Here is a 9,713-nt window from a genome sequence, read left to right on the forward strand (position 1 = left end):
TGTGGTCTCCGTCTTAAGGAGCTGACAGTCTAGACTCTAGAGTGCATATGAAGAGCTCAGTTACTATTGTGGAGGGGATGAGAATAACCCTGGAACTCTCCATAATAGAAAGCTGTAGTCAGCAGAATGGGTTTAGGGGTAAGAAAGGAGAAGTCCTTTCTTTTCTGAGAGGATTTCCATCACATGTTCTCAAAGACGGCATTACAGGGAGACCGTAGCAGATGTGAGGGCCTTTATGGAACTTATCCCTGGGAAGACATGGCTACCATGTGTAGGTGAGACATACAGACACATTTAAGGACTAAACCCATAAGGAACAGCAGAGAGAAAGTTGGATTCATTCATTAATTGCACATATTTATGGATGACCTAACACGGGCTAAGCAGTCTACAAAGTGCTGACTGAATACCAAATTGAATCATCTTTCAGTTATTCACCCCCATAGTCTTACCCTAAGGTGGGGATACCACCTCTCATTAAGTATCAGAAAACTTTCCGTTTGCCTCTAGTACTCACACATGCTTGGAAGATGGAGATCTTGTAACAGAACTGGGTGTAATTTTTCTTCCCACTTAGCCTGTGAGCCATCTTAGTGCTGAATTTGGTATAAGGTATCATAAGAAAAATCCCTGTACTGTTCACACTGATGTGTCACCTTGTTACTTGTGTTTGAACTAGCATCGAGAGACAAAGTACACAAAAGCAAATCAATGACATCTCGTTCTGAAATAAAATCACCTTTATATGTATAGAAACCAAGCAAGCCCATTGTTACAATCTTCCATCATTATGACCATCATCAAAAAGCACTAACTGAAGGCTGAATTTCTGGGAATCACATACCATTGCTCAGAGAAAGTCTACCTCTTCCACATGTTTACAATCTGAGGGAGACACACACTGAGGCAGATAGATGGCCAAAGGAAGTAGACACAACTAATTCACAAACGCTGGACAAACACAAATAGATAAGAGTAAATATTGGCTTTGTATAAAAGCCAAGAGTAGTGCATTCTCTCACATTTTACAGAAGAGAACCTTGTTCCCACAGACAGAGAGCCATCGTTGTGTCCCAGCCTCCCTGGATTCCACAGGGATTGAAAGTCCCTGAGGAAATGTGACGTGACCTGCAATGGAGTGTTTTGGACCAGTCAGAAGGTGTGAAGGGCTTCCGGACCTTTGTTGAAAAGGTATTAGAAAGAGGGCAGATAAGAGGAGTGGGAGTAGGGAGCACAGGAGCTTCTCCTCTTTCTGGAGAGAGGGCTCCTTCTGAGTTGTCACTTTGCCAAGTCCCTCTGCACAGAGGTTCTCTGAATTGGCTTTCTTTCTCTCTCTCTTTCTTTCTTTCTTTCTTTCTTTCTTTCTTTCTTTCTTTCTTTCTTTCTTTCTTTCTTTCTTTCTTTCTTTCTAGATTTTATGTATTTATTCGACAGAGATAGAGACAGCCAGTGAGAGAGGGAACACAAGCAGGGGGAGTGGGAGAGGAAGAAGCAGGTTCATAGCGGAAGAGCCTGATGTGGGGCTCGATCCCAGAACGCCGGGATCACGCCCTGAGCCGAAGGCAGACGCTTAACCGCTGTGCCACCCAGGCGCCCCTGAATTGGCTTTCTAACGTGTATCGTCCGTAATGGAGATAGTTAATTGCCCTCTCTGCCCCACTGCTCTGCTTTGGTGGGAAGGGATGATCAGAACTAAGTGCACATCCCCAGAGAGAGGGAGCTGCAGAGAAAAGTTTGCCCCAGCCAACCATTCTGAGATCCACAGAGTAGAATGTGAGGATATTTGGAAATACCTAAATAATCAGTGGGCGTTATCAGGTTTTCATTCTCGTGCCACAAGGGCCTTTTGGGAGGAGTCTACCATGCTTATGTTAGCGTCAAGAAGACTTGGCAAGAGCCAAGTGTGCATGTTTTCCTGTGTGTGGTGTGTGTATCTGAGAGTGTATATTTGTATGAGTGTGTGTGTGTGATCATGCATGTGTTTTTGTGTGTGAGAATGTGTGTGGGAAGGTTTGTGTGTGTTTGAGTTTTGTTCGTAAGTGTATGTGAGTGAGGGTGTGTGAATGTGCGGTTTGGGTTAGCCAGTGTAGGCGTGTGTGAGAGCTTGTGTGTGCGTGCGTGTGTGTGTGTGTGTGTGCATGCACAAACACATGTACATGTGTCTGAGGGCTCTTGAAGAACAGGAACCTGGATTCCAGCTGGTGATATGGGCAGTATTTCTGGAAATTACTTCTGACTCATGAACACTCTTAAGACCAGCTAAAATAATACAAAACAATTCAAATGTGCAGAAACTTGGGTTTGCTTTCTTTACATAAGGGAAGTTGCTATTGAAAAAGGAATTTATCGGAGGGTTTCCTGAACACAATAGAGGCACTGCGTCTTCCCTGACTCAGTGTGACCTTTTGCTAGCCGTCACTGCTGGGTCCTATCAGGCTGTGGATGTCAGCTGCAGTCGTAACCAATTTTGCTCAGAGCTCAAACTTACAGAGCTATCTGCCTGACCTCATTGCAGATTTCATGCCATGGCATGAGTAGCTAATGGAAACCACAGTAAGCTGGCAGTCAGGAGTACTCGTGTGACCCGGGGAAGGTCAGTTAAGCTCTCGGAGCTTAGACTATTCTTTGGCCAACCTGGGAGAAGCACCCTCTGCCTTACCTGTCTTGAAAACTCATGAAAAAAGATGAGATGAGGGTAGAAAGATGTTGAAAAAAAGCACTAACCCTATTATTTAACAATTACCTTTTGATACTGAGCAATAAAATCAAGAGGCTCAGAAATCAGCCCTTGTGGTCTCTGGAGACCAGGCCCAGTTTCCCTAGATTCCCATGGCTCCTTGTATGGCAGCCACCCATAAAAGGAGGGAGAAAAAGAACATTCTTTTTTTTGGTTGACTGTCCCAATTCATCAATTTAGAATAAACTTTTATATTCCACTAGCTCTACATAAAATTTGATTTAAAAAATCCCTGAACTTCTATCTTCACACATCTGCTTCTGTCTTAGCCTGTTTCCCTCCTGCAGGGAAGAGCCTGTCCCCCACACATCTGAGGTCATCTTCGCCCTCTTGTCACCTGGAAGCAAGCGGTAGTCCTTCTCACCAAGCTTGAAGACAGCAGTGCACAGTCCTGACCCCTGTTGGAGTCACATCCAGACTCCGCCCCACAGTTTCCACACTTTGCTCATTGGAAGGGAGAGGGAGGCCTGGATCCCGGTCAGATCTGGGCAGATAGGAATTGTGCTGGGGACGCCAATTTAGATTTCCTTTCTCCAAATGGTACGTACTGTGGGCACAGATAATCTCTTTGGAAGTTTAGATCAAAGAAATAAGGGTCACAGATAATCGTTGTTCTTTCATGTCTGGGATGAAAACCATCAGAACCCCTCTGCCACAGTCCTAATTCCTTCTTCATATCTTAGCCAGGTCCCACCCTGCCTTTGGAGTACTTCCCTCTATTCACTGAATATTTGTGGAGCACCTCTCTGTGCCAGTTAATGGGTTGGGAATTAGAGGGTGCAGGCAGCACACAGGACACACATAGAGTCCAATGCGCACAGAAGACTTGAACCTCCGGCTAGAGGAAAATATAGTGTGTTCCAAAAGTGGGTGTGCAGATGGTGATGAGGATAGAGCACAGGATTTAACCTTCCTAGGGGTCAGGGGAAGCATCCTTGGGGAGATGACTTAAAACGAAAATTTGAAGTGCTTGCAGTGTAAGTTCCATGAGGACAGTCTCCAGAAGAAGCCTGAAATAGGAAATATTCCCTAAATATTTGTTTAAGGAATAACAGAGTTAAAAAAAGGAGATGATTCTATGGAGAATATTCTAGATAAAGGGAACTTCACATCTGATTGCCGTGTCGTCTGCTCAGCACAGCAAAAGAAGTCCTCAGGGCTGCACTGGAGAGAGTGAAAGAAGAAGACTAGAAGCCAAAGCTGGACATGGAGGCAGAGAGAGTTTGTGGTGGCCCTTGAACCTGTTAAGGGCTTCGGGCTAGTTTGGGGTTATGAGGAACCAATAAAAGCTTTGAGGTACCACGTTGCTCAGACAGGTGCCACACGGGTTAAGGTGGTCCTTCTCAAACTCTCATAGGCAATTGAACCACTTGGGCATCTTGTTACGATGCAGATCGATTCAAGAGGTGGAACCTGGGGTGCTGCACCAGCTTGAAGGGGGCTAATGCTGCTGATTCCAGGGACTAAACTTTTGAGTAGCAAAGGTACAAAATGTGGCATAAATGTTGACTTTCTGACCACATAACATCTATGCCCCTTCCTGATGGACGATTGTAAAATTCTGCCATTTCTTTTGGTGCCTAGGATCATTACTTCTCAGAACTGGCATGATTCTTTAGTCTAAGACACCTAAGCTAAGGCATTCCTTTTTCTGAGGAGGAAATGTAGCCTGTCTCTAGGGAAGTCATCTGCCTACGGTGACCCAGTTTAATAGCAGCAGTGGTGGGTCTGGACCCCAGGTTTTCCTGAGTATCAGCTAAAAATTCTGTTTGACTAAACTATCTCCCGTTTCCACATGGCCTTTCTCCTACTGTGTCCCATCAGGATATGGGTGGAGGCTGGCTGGGCCTAGAAACAGGCGATCAGCCCATACCGGAGAGGATTCTGGACACCATCCGAGTCCTGAAGGATTAACTCAGTGCTCTGTGGCCTTGGACCTAGGCCAGCTCAGAAAGTTTCCCAAGCCTGGATTAGCCACAGCCTGAGATGTGCTCATAGTAACTGTATTATGGTCTTTCTCTTCTCTGGATTTTAGTGAGTTCTGGAAGTTTGCCCATCAGGTGATATCCTCCCGGTGCCAAGAGTGAAGGACTGATGTTCCTAGCTACCAGGGTCGGGCCTAGGAAAACCTGCAGTAGTGGGAGCTCACCTGTATGGCATCAAAGTAGGAGGGACTATAGAATATTCCTCCAACTAAAAATATCCCTAACTTGCTTATCATTGTTGACTACAATTCCACCATCAGTTATTCATTCTTTAGGTTGAGAAGTACCTCATAGTCCATCCCTTTTTAAAAAACCTGAGAAGGTTAACTATTAAGTCACTAACATCTTAGTAAAAATTAGATCATCAGCTCTTGTCCAGACTAGGGAAGGTGACTTGGTTAGAAAGGCCAAGATGGAAACACGGAGTAGGGGAAAGCAGAGAAGGAAAGGCAGGAGACACTACAGATAAAACTTGCTAATTTCACCATCTTGTCCAGGGCCAGCTCTGATTTTGACCTCCAGATGCTTCCTATTTTTTATGGCTCCTAATCAAAGTTGGTGGTGATGTAAGGACCTGGACTAAAACCAGGCTTTCAGATTCTGGGTGGAGTTTACAGTAAAGATATGAGTAATACCTGACACTTACATGCAGGTCTCCATCCCCCAGACAGTATGAATCCCCCCAAAATCCCATGTGCCACATCTAGGGTGGGGCAGAGATGAGCTTAGGGTCAAGGACAGAGGTATAGGATTTTCGAACAAGAATGAAAAATGCACTTTGGTTAAATAAACCTTACCACAGTCCTTTGAAATGATGCCCTGCCACTTTCAAAGCATTGACACATATATGTCTTAACTTTATTTTTAAAATGACCCTATCAGGAAGGAAGGCAAATATTGGTTACTGAGGGACTTGTTTAAAAATGTGTATTTCTGAGCTTCAACCTGGACATTCTCATTCAGTGGATTTGGGGAATGGCCTTGGAATCTGAATTTTAACAGTGTGTATGGTAAGGGTGGGCTAGTCTTTAAGAAATGCAGACTACTTCATAATAGAGCTGGTGGGTTACCCAGAATGCTGGATTTGATCTTTTAGAGGGTAGAAGCTTTGTTCCCTCCATATCAGCATCTCTTCCAGTGCCTAGCACAATGCTTTGCTCGTATTATGTTCTTAACAGATGTTGGCAGAAGGTCAGAGCAATATTCATAGATGAAGTGGCATCTGAGCAGGATAGTTTTAAATAATCAGGACTAGGAGACTAGGTGTTGGGTAGCAGATCTTCCAGAAGGGAGAAATATCAAAAGCAAAGGCATGGATATGGGGTTTTCCAGGGATTGCACAGAAGTCCTATTATTTGATCATAGAGTATGTATCAGGAAGAATTGGGAGATACAATTACAAAAATGTGGCAAAATCATGTGGTAGAGAACCTTGACTTTAGGGATCTGGATAATTCCAAAGTAATGGGGAGATGTTGAAATCCATGTCTACATATGTTTGGGATACAAGGAAGGCTAACGCCATATCAGATGGGATTTGTTTCCACTGCTAAACTACCTTCTTACCAGAACAAAGCAACTTGGGAGGGTTTTTTTTTTTTAAAGATTTTATTTATTTACTTGACGGAGAGAGAGACAGCCAGTGAGAGAGGGAACACAGGCAGGGGGAGTGGGAGAAGAAGAAGCAGGCTCCCAGGGGAGGAGCCTGATAGGACTCTGGGATCATGCCCTGAACTGAAGGCAGACGCTTAAGGACTGAGCCACCCAGATGCCCCTGGGAGGCTTTTGTTTAAACTCCAAACAGCAAAAGCCTGGACATTGCCTAAACTGTCATCTGCGCACATCTTAAGCATTCTTGACTCCCCATACCGATTACCACCTGCCTGGCACTGGGTCTTAAATCTTTATCCCCAGCCCATCCTCTCTGGAGCTTAGGATTCCAGGTCCTGCCTGAGCAGATGTCCAGTAAGTACCTTACCTCCAACATCCTCTGATACGGGCCCAGTATTTTCCCCTAACCCTCTTTTTATATTTCCTATCTGGTTTAGGGTATTCACCAACTCACCTAACGCGTCTGAACAAAGAATCTCGGGGATTCCATTTCTCATAGATGGTCCCCTTTTCCACCCCAGGGAAGTTTGCAATAGAAACAATAATTTTTGCTTTTCTTTTTCACATTTCCACATGCATGATTTCTTCCAATTCCAGCTACAACCATCTATCTCTAAAGTGGTAGCTGGGAAGGAAGTTCTATTACAATAGGAAAATGGAGAAAAGGCGGTCAATATTCAGTACTTGTCTATCAAGGCAGGATTTCTGAGTTCCTAATTAGATTAATCTTCAAAGCAGGACTTTACTGAAAGAAAAAACTTTTTTTTTTCCCCTCAAAATTCCTTAAAATACTAGTAGCTTATCAAGAGCCAGCCCTTGGGGCGCCTAGGTGGCACAGCGGTTAAGCTTCTGCCTTCGGCTCAGGGCGTGATCCCGGCGTTATGGGATCGAGCCCCACATCAGGCTCCTCCGCTAGGAGCCTGCTTCTTCCTCTCCCACTCCCCCTGCTTGTGTTCCCTCTCTCGCTGGCTGTCTCTATCTCTGTCGAATAAATAAATAAAATCTTAAAAAAAAAAAAAAAAAAAGAGCCAGCCCTTAAGGGCTAAATACTGTAAGTCAGGGCTGGAGAGGTTTCAGGATCCATATCCTCCAAGAAGTCCCCTTGTGGAGAGGAGAGGAAGCCCAACCCTTGTGGTCCAGTGAGGAGTGAAAAGGGGAAGAGGGTCTGAGACATAGGTTAGAGACATGTGTCCCGATTTCTCCTCAGCAAGCTGAAGCCCCAGAGGGTGGCGTTGGTAGAGAAGTGGAGGAAAACTTGTAAAACATAAAGGCTGTGCCCGGGCCTCACCCCTGAGCTCTAGGAGACAGCGGCCCTAGTGTGACACCAGCACGGGGAAGCTGCAGCAGAATAAAAATGGCCCTGCAACATAGTGGCATGCCGGGTTATGGCGCCTGAGCTTCCCGCACTTCTAGATTATTTGGAGTGAGCCATAAAGGCCTATGCTGAGCAAGTACAGGGTCAGCAGAGTGGAAAGAGGGAAAGTGCGGCTGAGGCTCTGAGGGGGCGGAGCTGGCCACAAGCTGGGCCGGTCAGATGGGGACATCTCCAGGCCCTGAGTGAAGTGCATGCGGGGCAGACAGCAGCAGTGAAAGGCAGCAGGGTGTCCAGTGCTCGGGGACATACGTACCGCTCCTGGACACCCGGACAGCCCAGAGCCCACAGTGAGCGCTGTGGGCACCGATCCACAGGAATCTTGAGGTCACAGGCTTCTCATACGCCTCGACACTGTCTCGGGGGAGGCAAAGCCATGAAGAGGAAACCTGAAAGATTGAGCCTTTGCCTGAAAGACTGTATTACCCCAGTGAGACTGTTGGCACCAGAGCTGGCCGAATACTCATAATTACGATGGCATACTATTTGGCAATCAAAGGGAATGAAGGACTGATACATGCGACAGCACGAATGACCTTGAAACCGTTATGTTAAGTGAGAGAAGCCAGTCCTTAAAAGCACACCTTTTCAGTTTATTGCTTTCGGTTGGATATTTAAAAAATCTTTAATATTATTGGAAATACTCTACAATAAGAATACTGCTGAGGATATTATTAATTAGCATTATACAAACCCTCTTTGTGAGAACTCTTGGGAGAAATGGACTTCAGCTTTGCTTTCAGAAATAGCTGTTCTTCTGAGCAACTGGTTTACTTTTATCTTACAAGCACTACCATGTGTGTAAAGGGTTCTTCTCTGCTGGTGTTGACTGCTAAATAACTGGAGCCAAATTTGTGATCCGTCCCTCGTCATTCCCTTGTCTACACACACACACACACACACACACACACACACACACACACTTAATGTGCTAATCTCATGCTTGCCTTCATTTTACGTTCTTACCTTACTCTTATCTTCTCTTTGTTGTCTACTACTATTTTTTTTTAAATCTTGCTGTATTCTATGTATATTCACATAAACATTCTTTCTTGGAATGAAAAGATAGAAATCAGTTCTCCTTAACAGCTCTTGAATCGCCTGCTGTCCCCTTTGCTCAAGTCTTCCTGTGTTTCTTTTGGATTGTTGTTAATAGGCTTCTAAGTGTTTTCCGGAGTCATGTCTCATTTGTGTACATTCATTCTCCACGATTCTGCTAAAAAGATCTTTTAAAAATTGCCTCTGTTTATGAAACTTCAATGTCACCCCCTGGCTTTTCAAATGGTGGCCAAGTTTCTTAGGGACACACATATGTCTCTTAAGCACCTGACCCTGACCTCTCTCTTCCATCAGCCCCAGGTGCTCTGACAGCCACCAAACCCCTTCCTGTCACCTGCAGTTTGTGCTTATCCTTTCTCTTGGCCTTTGCACATAGCTCTTCTGCCTGGATGCTTGTGTTCCCCTGCTTTCTCAGATGAAATCTTATTCATCCAGATGCCCCCATGTCGGCGAGCCCTTCTCGGAATCTGTGCCCCAGAATCCCAGGGATTTCTTATCATCACCTCTGTGGCCAGTGGGCTCTGTGGGGCAGAAATGTTCTTCTCTTCATCTTTGTGTCCCTGGTCCGTTGCTTTATAGTAATGACTGTTGAATTAATTTGAGTGTGTTAATGTTGATGGCTTATAAATAATATCATCTTTTCCTTCTTCTCCACTAAATTTGGAACATCAGAGACTGATGCTAAAATCAAACTGAGAAGATGAAGCTATCAGCTTTATTGCTGATAAAGTTAGAGAGTGAAGGATCGATGAGTGGGTCAAGCCAGGTTCCTAGAGCGTGGGTCCAAGACCACATGTTGGGAAGGAGCTCAGTCCATGGACGTCAGAGCTGGGCAGAATACAGCTGCTCCCTGGGCAGACAGGTCTCCAGAGAGATGCTCAGGAAGGCTGAGCCCCTGATTGCACCTCCTTGCCCATCAGGTAAGCCATTCCTGCAAAGTGAGAGAGTA

Source organism: Ursus arctos, unplaced genomic scaffold (genome assembly GCF_023065955.2).
Source record: "Ursus arctos isolate Adak ecotype North America unplaced genomic scaffold, UrsArc2.0 scaffold_22, whole genome shotgun sequence".
Taxonomy (NCBI): Eukaryota; Metazoa; Chordata; class Mammalia; order Carnivora; family Ursidae; genus Ursus; species Ursus arctos.